The 19011-nt window shown below is 37.1% G+C and overlaps 1 protein-coding gene across 2 annotated transcripts in view; it reads left to right on the top strand.

Moving 5' to 3' along the window:
• The window catches only part of CRPPA (CDP-L-ribitol pyrophosphorylase A), a 352865-nt gene extending 335928 nt beyond the window's left edge, over positions 1-16937 (top strand). For both annotated transcript variants that reach the window (XM_049714562.1, XM_004263477.3), the window contains exon 13: positions 15403-16937. The gene's annotated coding sequence lies outside the window, so the exon portion shown is untranslated. The remainder of the gene's footprint in view (positions 1-15402) is intronic.
• The last annotated feature ends 2074 nt before the right edge of the window (positions 16938-19011 follow it).

The following is a 19011-nucleotide window of genomic DNA, read 5'->3' as shown; positions in this document are numbered from 1 at the left end:
AACTCCTCTGTTGAAACAATAAACAGGGTTGTAATATATGAATGTGAGTACTGCTTCAGAATCCAATGTCTTTATCAACAACAAAGAAGAGCTGACATTTATTTGGTGTTTCAGTATTAAATTGGAAGATACTACAGTTAATGAAAAAAAGAAACATCTGTGTTGCCATTAGGAGGATTATTCTGAAATATGGATATCACTGGAAACGTCAGCTGCCTGCTGCACAATTTCCAAGAGCCATTTTTTGTGATCCCGGTATTCATAGAGGTCCTCAAGTAGAATTGACACAAGGAGAGGAAAACCCTATAGACAGGAGGACTTCAATTAAACACACTTAGTTCTTTCAAAATATCTTAAAATCAAATCTATTTGTGTATTTTTACTTTCTACTTTTGGCAAAGTACCTTGCTTTAGAAAGTAGGGGAAAAAGATGACTTTTGTGGTAATTAAAGAAACGTGGTTTTTTTCTACGAAAGAAAAGATTGAAGAGAAAGTTAAGCTTTTCAGATAATGTTATTAGAGGCAGAATTTAGACACAATGGATTAATACTTTAGTCATGGAAAAGATTCACATTTGAGGGAGGAAAAATAGTTACATGATGGTTTCTAAAAATACCATGAGATTATGGAGGTAAATCGAATTTTCCCCTTTGATGATCTTGGAACATAGAGAAGACATGTCTGAAATGCCAGTTCTAGAGTCTGAATTTCGAAAACAAAACCAAAACCCCTTCTAACATGATGGTATAATAGTCATTTCAGAACGCTGCTCTGGAAACACAAGATAGGGTTACATCTCAGCCAAATTGTCAGCTTTTGCCTGGGGGCATGTTACAGAATCCTGACAAGCCTCAGTTTCCTCATCCGTAAAATACAGGGAGAATAATAATACCTATCTTGCTGGATTCTGTTTAAGATTAAATGAGTGACTATTAACTAATTTCCTACTAACTTATTTAAGATAAAACTGCCCAATATGTTCTAGCTACTATTATCCCATTACTCAATATCTGTGTTTTTTTTGTTTTTTTTGTTTTTTTGCTGTATGTGGGCCTCTCACTGTTGTGGCCTCTCCTGTGGCGGAGCACAGGCTCCGGACGCGCAGGCTCAGCGGCCATGGCTCACGGGCCCAGCCGCTCCGCGGCATGTGGGATCTTCCCGGACTGGGGCCGAACCCGTGTCCCCTGCATCAGCAGGCGGACTCCCAACCACTGCGCCACCAGGGAAGCCCTCAATATCTGTGTTTTATAATTAATCATAACTGAGCTTCCTCAAAATTATCACAAGGGAATTGTAGAAATCAAAACACAAAGTCACATTTGACATGAAAAATAAAACAAATTTTCAGGAAAGTTAAGAACAAGTATAATGAATCCATTATTTAAATTTGGGTATATGGATGGACTTCAGTTGTCAAAGCTTCTGGAAAAAGAAAAAGTGATGATTGAAAAGAAACTAAAGTTTTAGGAATTCTTTCACCCCATTAGCAGACATACACCATTATGATCAAATTATTAGAATAGAAAAAAATTCAGGCAGGAATAACTTCATGTCTTGAGGTAATTAATTTCCTGTATTATTTCTAGAAACATATTTGATTAGGGACTAAATTAGTGGAAAATTTGTTTTCAAGAAAAATGAAAGGCCAGAATTGAACTGATGACATAGCTGAAAATTTTACAACTACCAATGGCTATTGGGGTTTTATTGTGGTTAAACCCTGTACTTGAATTTCTATAGCAGTACCCTATTGCTATAGAGGATAAAATAGGCTATTCTTTTCTATTGTCTGGCATACAGACATATCAGTACCTCACCACCAGAGTTACCTGAATTTCTCCCCCCTAAAAAGGACTGGTGGTGTGGGGGGGGGCTCCCTTGAGAGGATTCACAGAATGGCGTGTAGGTCACCAGCCACTACCCGCTGTAGGATCATGTTCACTGAGAGTGCTAGGCAGAGTAGAGGCAGGACTCTCAGCGCCTCTGGTTATTTGATCCATCTGCTCTTAGCTCTGGTGGAGGTTTGATTGTGAAGACGGCCTTTTGCTTTGCAGACATACGCTTGAGTCTTACTGAGATAATTTGTTGCAAAGCAACTCTGGCTACTGCTCAGGTGAAACAGCTTTCTTTCCATACGGTTTCACTTTACTGGAGGTGAGATCCAAGAACTGCTTTTTAGTGGGAGAAGGATTTCTCCAGGACAGCTTGCTAGGATTTCTTTGTTCAATCTCCTTTCTTTCAAGTTGGTTGAGGGACATCAGATAGGATTCTTGTTTCACCCCGCATGCTTCTTGTCAACTATCTTGCCTTTCCCAGTCTGACTACGCAGGGACGTTTACAGCCTTCCACTGGAGTCTGCCAGACCTAGGTGTTATGTGCCATACCTCCAGGGATCATTACCATATGGTATTTTAGGAGAGGACACAGTTCATTTCAATGCAATTCAAATGAGCAGATTTCTTTTCTTTATTACACCATTGCATTTGGAGGCAATCCACCAGAGGCAGAATCTAACTCTCAAAGGAACGCTCTGCCCACTCTGTCCATTTAACAGGACATTTGGCTCAAAAATCTAGTCGGTTGATCACACATGTGCAACAGATGTGTGAGCATGCGTAGCGAAAATAAAAAATAAAAAATCCCAGAGTGTACTGTGGGAAATGTAGCAGAACTACTGGAAAACAGGACACAAAGAAGTCTGGTACTAAAACTTTGATTTTTGTTCTTGGAGGGCAATGTTTTTTAATTAATCTTTCCCTCCTTTCGTAGGAGGAAAAGGTATAGGTTTCCACTATTATTTTGCAGTGATCACTCGTGTAACACTGGTGAGGAAACTTGGTTCATTTTCACAGATCTCCTCTTATAAAGATATAATTCTAAATATTTTGACCAGAATTTTTGGGGCCCCTGCTTCTCAGGAACTGAATGTTGGCATACTTCCACTGAAAAAACCACCCATTTACAAGAGAGGATATCAGAAATATACATCCTTTCATCCATGCTTCACAGGCTTATATGGAAAGAGAGAGCACCAGCTGTTTTTCTCATGGTGAATAAGGGTTACTTGGGGAAATCTCTCTTCCTGTTTTTATATGGACAACTAAATTGTTGCATAGCCAGTTAATTCTGGTTAGGTCAACAGCACAAGGTTAATTATTGGAACCTTCCTCTTTTGCCTGTGTGACAGTAAAAGATTAATAGGAACCAAAAGAAGAAAATGAAATATAGTGACTTATTCTAGAAGTGCTGTTTATTTGGGAAATTTAAATTTTGCTTTTATTATATTTGAAAGGATTTATACATAATCATCTTTGTCTTCCAGGAAACAGTAGAAGTTTGAAAAACTGTGATGTGAATTAATTTGAAAACCTGAGTAATATGAAATTAATCAGATTCAGCGGATTTTATAATATATTAAAATATTTAGAAAAAATATCACTTATTTTGTAATAGGAACTTTTTTTTTTCTTAAGTAGAACAATTGGCATACCTATGAGATAACTTTGAAATTATTTTCCTGTTCTCTGTTATACCTCAGTTTGGCTTGGATAATTTTATAACTTTTTTTTTAAACTAGGTTACGATACAACATTCTCTTTCTAACCTTGGGTTTAATTAACACATCAAAGGACACATGGACTGATTCCCTTCAATGTACTATAATATATTTTTATCCAGCTGCATGTTATTATATAACCTCAGAGTAAAGCAACCGTATCACTGTTGATATATTCAACTTCTGTCCTTTGGATTTGGTCAGCATTGCGTGTGGAAGCAGAAACCCACCCTGTATTGTTATACGGATGGTTTTTCATTCATATCCTTGTTACTCTTTTTTTTTCCTTGTTACTCTTAATAAATGTCTCAAAGAAAACTATTCTGCAGCAGCTACTCATAAAGAAGCAGAAAATGGCAAAACCACAGCATAGAAGGAAACCTATGTGAAAACACTGGTTGTGTCTTCCTGGATACAGAAAACAAACAGAGCTTTTGAAAGAGCTTGCCAATATATGCCTGCCAAATAAAATACTGTTTTATGAAGTCAGGAAAAAACTAATTTTAAAGGTTATTGTAGGTTATTTGTGGTCACTTCTGGTGTGCATACACCATGATGTCATCCTGAACTCTTCTCTATATATATTTCAGTCTTAGAAGTCTTTTGTCTAAGACTTGATCTCAGCTACTAGAGACATCTAAACTAAAATACTCTTATTATTCAATGCTCATAAAAATGTAGACTGAAAAAAATTAGAGTAGATGGAAAAAGTCCCAGCCAAGTCCAGGCAACAAATCATTCAGGCAGATTCATCTTCTGAAATCATACCTACGCTGTAGACATCTTAGGACACAGTTGCTGGAGAACTTCTCAAGTGACTGGAAAGTAGCCACGTGTCCGAATGGCTCTCCTGGAAAATTATTGCCCATTGTGAGGGAGTAGATGGGACCCCTGCCAGAGACATCTCATCTGAGGAATGGGAGCAAGGGGTTCCTTGGGCAGTCCAATTTCTCTCTCCTTCTGGGTGGACCACTTGCCTATAATTCCCAGATATTTTTCACTTTGTTTACATGACCTCCTGCAGCAATTTCTCTTCTTTCCTGTAGCAGGGTTGATTTTTTTTCTTTGTGGGATTTTTTTCGCTTGGAAAACCCCTCTTTGTTGAGGTAGTCCTCAATAAACTAGGAAATGTCAAATAAACACTGGATGAAGACAGACTAGAAGGCCAGTGAGATACAGCAGTTGAAAATGGGGGAAGCTAAGAAATCTCTTGAGCAAAAAAAAAAATCAAAACAACATTTGGGCATTGGAAAGAATATTTAGTTTTACTGAGATGTAAAAGGAAATGCATGTTTATAGTGGAAAACTGACACATTAAAAAGTTTATCAGGATACTAAGCTGACATCATTTGCATCGTCTTCAAATTCATTCAAGCATTCCAAAAAATGCTTTTTGAGCGTCTCAGTGTGCAAGGCATATTGATTGATGTTAGAGAACAAAAGAAGTATATTATAGATACAGTAGAAGGTATTAAGTGTTTTGGAGGAAAATAAAACACGGAAGAAGTGTTCAGAGTTGCTGGGATGGAGGAGCTGTGATTTCAAACTCGGTAATCTGGGGACACCTCACAAAGAAAGTGACATTTGAGCAAAGCGTAAAGTTGTGGCTGGAGTGAACCGTGTTGCTAAGTGCGAGAGAGCGTGGCAGGTGGAGGAACAGTAAATGAAGAGCCCCAAGCCTGCAGGACACGTGGTGTGTTGGAGGAACAGCACGAAAACCAGTGTCCGTGCCATGTATGTGGGTATCTTAACTTCATCTGCGCATATGTGCAAGGGCACCCCACGCTCCATACATATAGGCACGTTAAAATGCCTGAGAGATTTGGGGCAAATACATATTTTGGTTACATAATTTTTTCCCTATTTACGATTCAGATTTAGGTAAACTGCTCTGTGAAAACTCTGCTCTTTGCATGAGAATGGAAAGCATCTGCAGGCCCAGTGAGGTGAAACATGGATTCTGATGTGTTTGTGGTTATTTTGTCATCTCGGTGATTATATTGTGCTAATGTATATTAAGTACTCCAAACCTATAAATATATTTCATCATGAGATTGGCAATGATTTCTTACTGATCTGTTCTTTTTGGGAAACCCAGTCTGTGAAATTATTCTCTCTTCTCTCTTTGCATAGCTTTGAAGATGATATGAGATGCAAGATTCATTCAGTTCTGATAAAGTAAAGCTTTAGAAAATACATAGTAAAGACAGGACATGGGAAAATGTGGTGAGTTACTAAACAAAATATAGAAAAATCAAAACTGGGATATTAATCATCCCTTTAATACAGTTCTCTACTGTTTGTTTGTCAACATGGGATAGTTTTAGAAAGGTGTGATTTGGGGTTTCCATGTTCTGGGGTTGTTATATATTGGGAGGAGGCTCTTGGAAAGCAAATTGGAGGGACGAGTGAATTACAACTAGCAATAGGAAGACAAGACTAGAACTTTGCTCTTTTCTTCTTTTAATTGTAGGAGGAAGAGAATACATTTGGTCCCTTGATGAGTTTATGCTCTCTTGACAATGTCTAGGGAACTGTGTCCTTTTGATATTGCATAGGTGGCAAACCACCGAATAAGGCATCAGCTACCTTACTAAGGGATACGTTTATAGCTTGTCATTCCTGATCCTACATGAAGAGAGGGGGAAAATGTTGTTCTCCAAAATTATCTTTAGTTGTGAAGCCTGTTTAAAAACACAAACAAAAGCACCACCAAAGGAACTTGATACAAGGTTAACTAGGGACAGACAGAATGGGACTGACTCAGAGGTGAGTCAGGCTAGCTGGTCCTGGGTCACTGCTAGGTTCACTGAGTGAACCTTAGACGTGGAGGACTGTCATCTCTCTTCAGGTGTGTTCCAGTTAAGGGGCACTGCTGTTCAGAGGGCTGAGCTGCCATCTGTGGAGCCCGGGCAGATCTCTAAATTCCAGTTGTGCTCTGGCTGTAAATTAGCTTGAATGATCAGCTTGAATGATCCCAGCGATTCTCAGTTGCCTCTTTCTCTTCCTCCTCCATGACTGACATGCATCTCAGCTCCCGTGTAGGGGTGATTACAAAATATTTTATAAGCTGTTGAAGAAACTTCCTGCAGTTCAGCTCTGGGATTTATTTAGACTCTCTTCCTGCAAAGGAGGAGAGATATCATTGTACCTCATGATATGGGATAGCATATATTGACAAAGAAGTAAAAATAGTGTCAAGTGGAGGACGTAAGAGAAGGCTGGGCAGCCACTAGTCACATGAATGATAAGAGCTCTGTGCAAGAGTCCTTTTGTATTAGTTTTGTGTTATTTATTTATCCATCTATCGATGCAGATGCAAGTGGTTCATTTTAATAGGAAAAAGATCACCTAGTACAGGAGGGCTTATAATGAAAAACAGCAGTTCTCTAATCCACATGTCTTTCTACCCACAGTTCTGCTCCAAAGAGGCAGCTACTTGTAAGTTCTAATTTTGTGTTCTGCTACTTGTTTTTATTTTTCATCTAAAACATTTATTTCCCTAAGGCTAATGTTTTAAAAAATGTTTTTATAAGAATATTTTAGGTTCACAGCAAAACTGAGGGGAAGCTATAGAGATTTCCCATATATTCTTGGCCCCATACGTGTACAGCCTCCCTCATTATCAACATCATCCTCCACCAGACTAGTACAGCTGTTACAATTGATGAATCTATATTAACATACCATAATGACCCAAAGTCTGTAGTTTACATCATGGTTGCCTCTTGGTTTTGTACATTCTATGGGTTTGGACAAATGTGTAATGACATATATCATTATGTTATCACACAGAATATTTTCAGTGCCCTAAAAATCCTTTGTGCTGTTTATTCATCCTTCCGCCTCCCTCAACTCATGGCAACCACTGATCCTTTTATATTTCCATAATTTTTGCCTTTTCCAGAATGCAATATAATTGAAATGACACAGTATGTAGCCTTTTCAGATGGGCTTCTTTCACTTAGTAATATGTTTTTAGGGTTCCTTTAAGTCTTTTCGTGGCTTGATAGCTCATTTCTATTTAGTACTGAGTAACAATCCATTGCTTGAATGTACCCATTCACCTACTGAAGGTCATCTTGGTTGCTTCCAAGTCTTAGAAATTATGAATAAGCTGCTGTGCACGTATGTGTGCAGGTGTTCGTGTGGAAATAAGTTTTCAGCTTTGGGGAGTAAATACCAAGAAGTGTAACTGGTGGATCATATGTTACGAATATGTTTAGTTTTGTAGGAACCTGCCAAATTGTCTTCCAAAGTGGCTGCACCATCTTGCATTCCTACCGACAATGTTCTAGAGTCCCTGTCGCTCCACATCCTTGCCAGCGTTTGGTGTTGTCAGTGTTTCAGCTTTGAACACTGACCATTCTAGCCATTCTCATAGGTATGCAGTGGTATCTCATTATTGTTTTAATTTTCATTTCCCTGATGGCACATGATGTGCAGAATCTTTTTATATGCTTATTTTACATTTGTGTGCCTTCTTTGGTGAGGTGTCTGTTCAGATCTTTGGCCCATATTTTAGTCAGGTCATTTATTTTCTCATTGTTGAGTTTTAAAATGTTATTTGTATATTTTGTATAACAGACCTTTATCAGCTGTGTCTTTTACAAATATTTTCTACCAGTCTGTGGTTTGTCTTCTAACTCTCTTAACATTGTTTTCACGTAGCAGAAGTTTTTAATTTTAATGAAGCCCATCTTATCAATTCTTTCTTTCATGGATTGTGCCTTTCATGTTGTATCTGAAGTCATCGCCAGCCCAAGGTCATCCGGGTTTTCTCCCATGTTATCTTCTAGGATTTTCATAGTTTTGTGATTTATATCTAGGTATGTGACCCATTTTCAGTTAATTTTTGTAAAAGGTGTAAGGTCTGTGTTTAGATTTTTTTTTTTTTCTTTGCACACCTAGAAGTCCAGTTGTTCTGGCACCATTTGTTGAACAGATTATCTTTTCTCCTTGTACAGCCTTTGCTTCTTGTCAAAGATCACATCTGTGTTGGTCTATTAATGGGTTCTCCAGTCTGTTTCATTGATCTGTTTATTCTCTCACTGATACTCCACTGTATTGAATAGTGTAGCTTTATAGTAACTCTTGAAATTGAGTAGTGTCAGTCCTCCAACTTTGTTCTTCGTCTTCAATACTATGTGGGCTATTCTGGGTCTTTTGCCTCTCCGTATAAATTTTAGAATCAGTTTGTTGATATCCACAAAATAACTTGCTGGGGTTTTGATTGAGATTGCATTAAATCTATAGATCAAGTTGGGAAGAACTGACATGTTGATAATATTGAGTCTTCCATGAATATGGAATATCCATGAATATGGAATATCTCTCCATTTATTTAGTTACTCTTTGATTCCATTCATCAGAGTGTTACAGTTTTCCTCACATAGATCTTGTACATCTTCAGTTAGATTTGTACCCAAATATTTCATCCTTGGGTGCTAATGTAAATGATATTATGTTTTTAACTTCAGATTCCACTTGTTCATTGCTGGCATATGAAAATGACCGACTTGTATATTAACCTTGTAAGCTGTAACTTTGCTATAATTGCTTATTAGTTCCAGGAGTTTTTGGTCAGTTCTTTCCGATTTTCTGCATAGATGATCATGTCATCTGCAAACAGACATTTATTTCTTCCTTCTCAATCTCTGTATCTTTTTTTTTCCCTTGTCTTATGCATTAGTTAGACATTCCAGTACAGTGTTGAAAAGGAGGACTGAGAGGGGACATCCTTGCCTGATGTTAGTAGGAATGCTGGGAGTTTCTCACCATTAAGTGTGATATTAGCTGTAGGTTTTTTGGTAGATTATTTATTAAGTTGAAGATGTTCACTCCCTATATTCCTAGCTTACTGACAGTTTTTATCATAAAGGGGTGTTAAATTCCGTGAAATTCTTTTTATGCAACTATTGATATGATCATGTGATTTTTCTATTTTGATCTGTTGATGTGATGGATTATATTAATTGATTTTCAAATGTTGAACCAGCCTCACATACCTGGGATAAATCCCACTTGGTTGTGGTGTATAATTCTTTTTATGCATTGTTAGATCCAAATAGGTAATATTTTGTTGAGGATTTTTGCATCTATGTTCATGAGAAATATTGGTCTTTAGTTTTCTTTTCTTATGATGTCTTTGTCTTGTTTTGAAATTAAGGTAATGCTAGCCTCATAAAATGAGTTAGGAAGCAAGTATTTCCTGAGCTTTTATCCTCTGAAAGAGATAGTAGAGAATTGGTATAATTTCTTCCTTAAGTGTTTAGTAGAATTTACCAGTGAACCCATCTGGGCCAGGTGCTTTCTGTTTCTGAGGTTTAATTATTGATTCATTTTCTTTAATAGATATAAATGTATTCAGATAGTCTATTTCTCCCCGTGTGAATTTTGGCAAATTGTGTCTTTCAATGAATTGGTTCATTTTATCTAAGTTTTCTAATTTGTGGGAATAGGGTTGTCCATACTATTCCTTTATTATCCTGTTAATGTCTATGCAATCCAGAGTGATGTTCCCTCTTTCATTTTTGATAATAATAATATGTGTCCTCTCTCTTTTAGTCTTAGTCTGGATAGAGGCTTATCAATTTTATTAATCTTTTTAAAGAAATAAATTTTGGTTTCATTGATAGTCTCTGTTGATTTCTTATTTTCAGTTTTATTGATTTCTGCTCTAATTCTTATTGTTTCTTGTCTTCTGCTTACTTTGGATGTAATTTGCTCTTTTTTTTCTAGTCTCCTAAATTGGAAACTTATAAGATTGATTTTTAAATCTTTCTTCTTTTCTAATATATGTATTTGATGCTATAAATATTCCCCCAAGCACTATTTTTTCTGCATCCCAACACATTTTTTTTTTTTTTTTTTTTTGCGGTACACGGACCTCTCACTGTTGTGGCGTCTTCCGTTGCGGAGCACAGGCTCCGGACGTGCAGGCTCAGCGGCCATGGCTCATGGGCCCAGCCGCTCCGCGGCATGTGGGATCTTCCCAGAACGGGGCACAAACCCGTGTCCCCTGCATCGGCAGGCAGACTCTCAACCACTGCGCCACCAGGGAAGCCCCCAACACATTTTGAGAAGTTGGATTTTAATTTTCATTTTGCTTGAAATATTTTAAAATTTCTCTTGAGATTCTTCTTTAACCCACGTGTTATTTAGAAGTGTGTTGTGTCATCTCCATGTATTTTGGGCTTTTCTCAAATACAGTATCTTTCCCAGATGTCTTTCTGTCATTGATTTCTAGTTTAATCCCACTGTGGTCTAAGAGCAGACATTGAATGATTCCTATCCTTTTAAATTTGTTAAGGTGTATTTTATGGCCCAGAATATCGTCTATCTTGGTGAATGTTCCATATGAACTTGAGAAGAATGTGTATTTTGTTGTTGGATGAAGTAATCTTTAGATGTTAATTATACCCAGCTGATCGATGATGTTGCTGAGTTCTGCTCTGTCTGAAATTGATATAGCTACTCTTGCTTTCTTTTGATTAGTGTTAGTGTGGTATACTTTTCTCTATTTACTTTTAATCTATAATTGTGTTTATATTAAAAGTGGTTTTCTTGTAGATAGCATATAATTGGATCTTGTTTTTAGATCCACTCTGACAATGTCTATCTTTTTTTTAAACGTGTACTTTTAAAAAATTTTTTATTATTATCTTATTTATTTATTTTTGGCTGCGTTAGGTCTTTGTTGCTGTGCGCAGGCTTTTTCTAGTTGTGGTGAGCGGGGGCTACTCTTCGTTGCAGTGCACGGGCTTCTCATTGCGGTGGCTTCTCTTGTTGCAGAGCATGGGCTCCAGGCGCCCAGGCTTCAGGAGCTGTGGCTCGCGGGCTCTGGAGCGCAGGCTCAGTAGTTGCGGCTCATGTGCTTAGTTGCTCCGCGGCATGTGGGATCTTCGCGGACCGGGGTTCGAACCCATGTCCCCTGCACTGGCAGGCAGATTCTTAACCACTGTGCCATTAGGGAAGCCCAACGTCTTATCTTTTGATTGGTGCATTTAGGCATTCAAAGTGATTATTGATGTAGTTGGATTAATATCTGCTATGTTCATTATTATTCTCTCATTGTTGCCCTTGTTCTTTGTTCCTATTTTTGTCTGATTCTGCTATTTGTTAATTCTGCTGGCTTTCTTTCATGGTGCTTGATTTCCTATATGTTTCGTGATTTTTGAGTATGAGTTCATGTTTCTTTGAAGTTTAGCCTGTATTTCCTTAAGGCCTTGGTCTAAGGCTGGTGTCCCTCAGAAAAGAAGTTGTTTCTGCCAGTGCCTGTACTTACTACTGATCTTGGACCACTTCAGAATAAGCTCATGACCTAAAATTCTTTAGGCATTCCAGCTAGTATAGCATTGATTTGTAAAATTCACTGATAAACTATTCTTATTTATGAATTCTTAAGTGAGTTAATTCTTTTTTCCTCTGCCAGCACCAAATTTCAATTCAGGAAATTTTTCTTTTTATCATTAGCAGAAAAGGTGTAGGTGGTGGTGGAAGCTGGAGGGGTAGGGTGAGGGTGGGAAGGTAGGGGATTGTAGGAGATAACATTCACTTACATTCAAATCAAGAATATGGCACCTTGTCCTCTCTGGCTTATGTAGAAAAATCATCTGTAGGAGTTCCATATTGGCTTGGCTCTAGGGTTTACTTCATGTTTCCCATGATTTGTGAAATTTTGGAAACTATAGCTCAAGATTACCTGGGTTTGACAAATATCTTCAAGGTAAAACCAAGTTTTTGCCTAAATAATCCTCACCTCTTTATAGCATACCCACAAATTCAACTGATGCTGTGTACATTGTATCCAGCATTTTTAGTTGTTTTCAGGGCAAGTTATGTTAGAGTATCTAGGCTGCCCAACTGCCAGAAAATTAGTTCTCCTCATCTACTTTTTGTTGTCCTTCTATTTCTTTCACTGTTATAAGTGTATTCTTTATTGTTGTTTTTGTTTTACTATCATTTTAAGTGGGGTGCCACAGGAAAGGAAAACAAATATGTGTGCTCAAATTCCTTAAGCTACAAATTATTAAAAAGTCAAATTTTAATTAGAAACTGTTATTTTTTTAAAAGAGAAGACAGCAAGAAACTTTTAAAAGTAAGTATGATTATTTTTTATTGTTTTGAAAGTGCAGTTTTTAAGTGAATTAGTGAAAAAGAGTTTTATATTGGACTGGATATATGAATGTTTAGAATACCACAGTTAATATTATGCTAATGTGATTAGATATATGTATACGATTAGATACTTAATTTGTTCTTTCAATAAATTCAAACATCTTTTTCAAGCATGTACTATATACCATATACTCAATGAAAACATTCACAGAAAGTATATTACTTAATTCATGAATAAGAATCTTTCTTTTTGAAATGTATTTAAAGACTAAGGACACTTTTCTATTTTTTAATATTATGCATAATTTAATCATTATTTGAGGCTAGTTATATAAATGTAGATTTTTTAAATGTATTAAGTAAAAATATCTGGATATAACATGAAGTTTTTTATTTTGCTATTCTTTTAAGAGCACTGGTATGACACAGATTTCCAGCTTCAGATTAGAACACATGTATTAACATTTCATGAAGAAAGGGAAATTTGGATTATATTTATAATATGGCAAATGGTAAAATAAATATACACTAGATAAGAATATTTCTCTGTGGTTTGGCCCACATAGACACATTCCCTGGATAGCTGACAGCTACTCTCTTGGGAAATGTGAACATTAAAAAAATTGTGTGGGTGTGGGTGTGGGTGTGGGTGTGTGTGGGTTTTTTGTTTTTTGTTTTCTTTTGTACTATCAGCTCTAAAATAGGATTGCCTATAGCTATAGCTATAGCAGCTGTCAGACTTCGTAGCCCTTTAGGAAACACGACTAGATAGAGAAACTAGAAGGTATTTATTTTAGACTGATGTAAATCTGAGTCTGGCAAACATTTACTCAGATTCTATGGATTGGAGTACCATGATTCCTGTCAGTTCCATGGATCTCCTGTAGTTAGATCTGCATCACTGATCAAGTGGATATGTATACTGTTAAAAAGACAAGGAAGACGTAAATCTTCAACAAGGTATTTCTTTATTAAATTAGTACCAAAATAGCTCTGGCCTGACTCAAGACTAAAATTCAATAGACTGGATCCTTACTATCAAAATTTAAAGGTATTTCAAGTTATGATAAATGTTCAAATTACAGCTGGCTAATCTTGGAGCATCTATTATCATATGTCCTAGTTAGGCTGTCCTGATGATAGGAATAAAGTTCTTGTGGAAAATATTTCCTAAACAATATGATAGCAGTACATATTCATAAATAGAAATAAATGTTCATGTTCATTCAGTTTGGGTGGCGCTGGTATTGTTTGTCAAATCATCAACTCAGAGCTAAGATTTTTGCAGTGGAGATATAGCGGTTCTACCACAGCAAGTTCTTTCCCTGGAATGACATTGTAAAGTCAGTATAGAATCTTGCCAAGGTTTCTTGGTTATTTCTCGTAGAAACACTATGTAAATTTGCTGAGTTAAGAAAAGTAACTTGTAATGTGCTCCAGTTCATTATTATTCTTTTATTAAAATCGGTATCAGGTTATCAGGCATACCTTCTTAGCAGTGAATTTGGGTGAGCAATTTGAAAATGTGATACATTTGTATGACCGCACTAAAGCACTAACCATCTTGTAGAATAATATAATTTCTTTATTAAAAGTAATAAATAATTTATAATTTCTTCATTAAAAGTACAGATGAACATTAGCTGTAGCTGCCCATCTCCTACCATATTAATGGATTTTGGTGGCTTTATTTTCACATGGAATTACACCCATAAGTGCAGCCACTTCGAGACACAAATCAAGGAAGATGGAGTCCTACTGTTACAAAATAATTATTAGCATAAAAGAGCATGTCTTTTTATTTTACTCTAAACTAATGTTCAAAATAATCTCTTCATATTTAGAAAGAGGATGTCACATAGTATTAGAAGACACTACATTGCAATTAACAGAATACAAAAATTATTAATGGATTCAAATTTAAGAATGATCTACATTTTTCTCTATGTTACAGCAAGCTCAAGGTTATCCTTATAATAATATCACCCGTATTTATTTTTATTTCTATATAATTTCTTAAGAGTAGGAGGAAGTTTGAATTGAGTTAAACCAGATATACAGTGGATTGTATTTAATCTTAGCTATACCCACAGGAATGTTTTGTTCTAAATTTTCTCATAGAATTCTATGTTCTCACTGTTGCAGCCCTTATTATGTTTAATTTTTATTTGTACTTTTGTACATTTCCGTCAACGGTAAGCTTCATCAAGGCAAGACCATACTTGTCTGGTTCATATTCTGTCCCCAGTACTTACCACAGTGTCTCTCAAAATAAGCTCTCAGTAAGTACTTATTGAATGGATCATTGACTCAGCAAATTACTTCCTTTTTTTTTAAATTACCATCTTAACCATTTTATTTATTTTTTAAATGGCATTTATTTATTTATTTATTTGGCCACACCACACGGTATGTGGGATCTTAGTTCCCCAGTCAGGGATCGAACTCCCCACCCCCTGCATTAGAAGTCCCGTTGGACCTCCAAGGAAGTCCCGGCAAATTACTGCCTAATGTGAGAGAAGTTTTAACATTTTTTTCTCTAATAAATAAACTCAGAATATCTCTCCAACAAAGATGGCTAAGAAAAAACAAAAATAATCAAGACAAAATACAGGTATACATGATTTTTAAGCTTCCAGCTACTCATACCCTCACCTACAAAGTTTGGTTTAATTTATTTAGGCTCTGGGTGTGCTTATTCAACCTTATTTTTGTGTTTACGCTAGGCTGATTCTCATGGCTACAGACAGAGCTAAAATTAAGTGGGAATTGGAAGAACAGAGGAGAAAAACTGGATTTTTGCCACCAATCTTCATCCTTCCCTAACCCTGAAGACCATTTTTCAAGACTGTGGCAATACAGGTCTCCTTAGAAATAACTGATGAGATAGAGGAACAAAGAATACAAGCCAAATGTCCTGTAAATCTCGGAGCAGAAGCTCTCTGACCCAAGCAGACATTGTTATGACATCCTGTATCAGGATTCATAAAATTCCCGAAGGTAACCACATATTTCAGGCCAAGGATACCTCTGGAAACATTTGTCATTTGTTCAGCTTTTAAGAATGGCTTTGTGTTAGATTTGCATGAATGGCATTGAATATTATAGTTTTGGTAAATGACCTAACTGTCGAGAGTAACATAATGTAAATGGTTTGTTTCAAAATAACATTTTTCTGTACCTTAGTAGCTTCTTAAACCTTCAGCAATGTTAATAATTCGATTTGGAGACATGTCTGACTGGGAGAAAATTCTATCTCCCATGAGTCACTTCAGTCACCTTCCTAGTTGATGGGGCAAAAGTACCCATTTCAAAAGTGAGTGTAGAAGCACCGCAGAGTGAATGAAGAGCTGGACGAGGAAGTTGAAGACTGGATGCTAAGTCTTGGCTCTGTCACTTAGCATATATGTGATACTGGCTGAGTTATAAGTAGCTGTTCTGATCCTCAGTGTCAGAACTTGTATTTATGATTCTCCCTACCTGACCTGCCTCCTCAGGAATAAGATAATGAACATGAAATCTCATTATACTCCAAGATGCCAAACACGTTTGAGATGTTACACTCAAGTATCTAGGTAGATGTCAAAGAACTCGAGAATGATGTCATTCAGAAACAGGATTTGGAAGGATAATGGCTATGAAAATAAAAAGATGAGAGAATGGTGATTGGAAGGGAAGAAGAAGCACTTACAATATTAGCAGAATCAGAAGTCCTAAAGTGAAAATCTGCAACTAGGAGGAAAGAAAGACGAGAATGCTGTAACCACTTGTGACTTTTGTTCCTTTGGCTAAGAACTACAGTGTGTTTTTTAAGTGAAGTCTGCTGTTGCTTAAGATTGTCAATGAGTGAGCCCGGGAAGAGCTATCCTAAGCCCGGGAAGAGCTTATTATAAGCCCGGGAAGAGCTATCCTAAAAAGGCTTTATTGGCTGACTGTTCTGGAATGGTGATCAATTAAAAATATTTTTACCTGTGCCCTTGACTAAGACAGTTTTGCTGAGCCTAGATGTTGTAGCCAAGAAGAAAAAGCAGGGCTTCCCTGGTGGCGCAGTGGTTGAGAGTCCGCCTGCCGATGCAGGGGGCGCAGGTTCGTGCCCCGGTCCGGGAGGGTCCCACATGCCGCGGAGCGGCTGGGCCCGTGAGCCTTGGCTGCTGGGCCTGTGCGTCCGGAGCCTGTGCTCCGCAACGGGAGAGGCCACAACAGGGAGAGGCCCACGTACCGCAAAAAAAAAAAAAAAAAAAAAAAAAGGAAAAAAAGAAAAGGCAAACCATCTGAAGCATCTCAGGTACTTGGTCATCATGGGTAACTTGTTTTTTTCACATGGACGATGACACCTTCAAAGAAACAACGCCAAGTAACGGAATTGAGCTAAGACTTCTTAAGTGAAATAATACAATTTTAAGGGGGAAACTGCAGAAAAAAGCATAGGTTTTTAATAAGCTCTTTTAACTAGGAAAGCATGGGGAAATCTCTTAAAACCTCACTTTCTTTAAAAAAGAACAACAATAACAACATTTTGACCACATGCTTTTAACTTTATAATATTGAAGATTACATAAGCTTAATCTTAGGCAATGCTGTAACCTCAATTTTTAAGGAATTCAGATGATCGCCTTCTTTTTCCTCTATTTTTAAAATTTTTTCTTTGAATGGAGAAAGGAAAGAGGAATTATTAAAAGCAAAGAATGGCTTCCATTTATCTCTTATCCATAAGACATGAATAAAACAAACTTACCTGGTAGGTACCCAGGTAAGTGGTTCTGTGGTATATTTTTTAAAGTGTTTTCCATGTTACACCTACCAGTACTCTTAGAATTATGCTCTAGACATTACTTGGGTTCCAAAAAGGTGGTTAATATCCCCAAAGAATCCCTCATATTCTTCCTTTTTAATTTCCACTCCTCTGCTAGTGAAGCTATTTGGAGAGGTCTCAGTGAATCAGTGAATAACCATTGCCACCTTCATCTCTTTTTGGCTGCCCACAAAATTGAAAACTCTGTGAAACTCACACCAGATAGTTAGGTCTTACCCATTTTGTGGCTTGATTACTTGTTCTGATTAATTTAAAAAAAATTAAGTAATTTAAAGGTTTTTTTGAGGGGGAATTTTCTTTATCTCTGAACTAGTCACCTGATAAAACAAGAATAATCCTCAGAGTAAACATATTTATTATGGTTTCATTAGAAGTATGTTCCTTGAAATGTGCAGTAATGTTCTCATGGTCAAATGTTTATTTCAGTGACAAAAAATGAAGAATGTTAGTGTATTAATCTGCATTGTAAAGTGTGACAAGTTCAGATCAAGCTAACTGGAAACTTGGAAACCAAGGGAGTGTCTACTGCAAGAATAGATTTTTATATCAGTTAAGAATTGCATTTGGCTACCAGTGACACGCTGCCTGACTTGTGTGATTTAAATATCTATGTATATTTGTCAATCAATAAAAAGTATAGAGATAGGCAGTTACTGATAGCTGTTCAATAGCACAAGAGTGTCAGGGATTCTGGGATGAATTTCTTAGCCTTCCACTCATGGTCCCCAAGTCACTGCTGGACCTCAACACCTTACAACCAGTTTTTGAGGAAGAAGAAAAGAAGGGGCACTTGTCAGCTTAGTAAACTTTTCCAGAGGTCTCATCCAGCTGTTTATCACATCTTGCCTATAAGATGTGCGTGCATCTTACTGAGCATCCTTTGAGCAGGTGAGGCTGAGAAATATATTTTTAGCTGGGTACTTGCCTTCCGCTATCCTCTCTCACAAAGGAAGGAGTAAAAACGTGGAGGTTATGCTGGTAGTGAGGAGTTACTGCTACATATATGTTACATTTCAGTGCCATCTCAGACTCCTCTTTGGAGTTAAGTCACCCAAAGTGAAAGAGAAGAGATGCAACTTCATCCACTGACCACCCTTGTTATAGGAACCTGAGTTTCATCTCTCATTGGAGCAATAATTAAACCATACTCTCCCAGAGAGGTAGGGACACAGTTGTACTGGGAAGCTCCAGTATAGGATAGACCCCTGGCATTCAGTATTTGAGGTTTCCATTGTTCAAGACCAAACTTTGAAGGTCCATGGCATATAATAAATAACTTTAAATTTTTATGTCATATCAATTTTAGCCCCCTTCACACCAAGAGGCATAAAATTTTCTGACAGTAGGAGATGTATTCATTTCTGGGGCTACCATAACAAGATACCACATACTAGGTGGCTTAAACAACAGAAGTTTATTGTCTTACAGATCTGGAGGCTATATCCAAGGTCAAGGTATTGACAGGATTGGCTGTAAGAGACAATCCTTGCCACGCCTCTCCTAGATTCTGGTGGTTTTCTGG

Source organism: Orcinus orca, chromosome 9 (genome assembly GCF_937001465.1).
Source record: "Orcinus orca chromosome 9, mOrcOrc1.1, whole genome shotgun sequence".
Taxonomy (NCBI): Eukaryota; Metazoa; Chordata; class Mammalia; order Artiodactyla; family Delphinidae; genus Orcinus; species Orcinus orca.
Note: the sequence above shows the minus strand (reverse complement) of the source record. Positions and strands in the feature narration are given on the sequence as shown.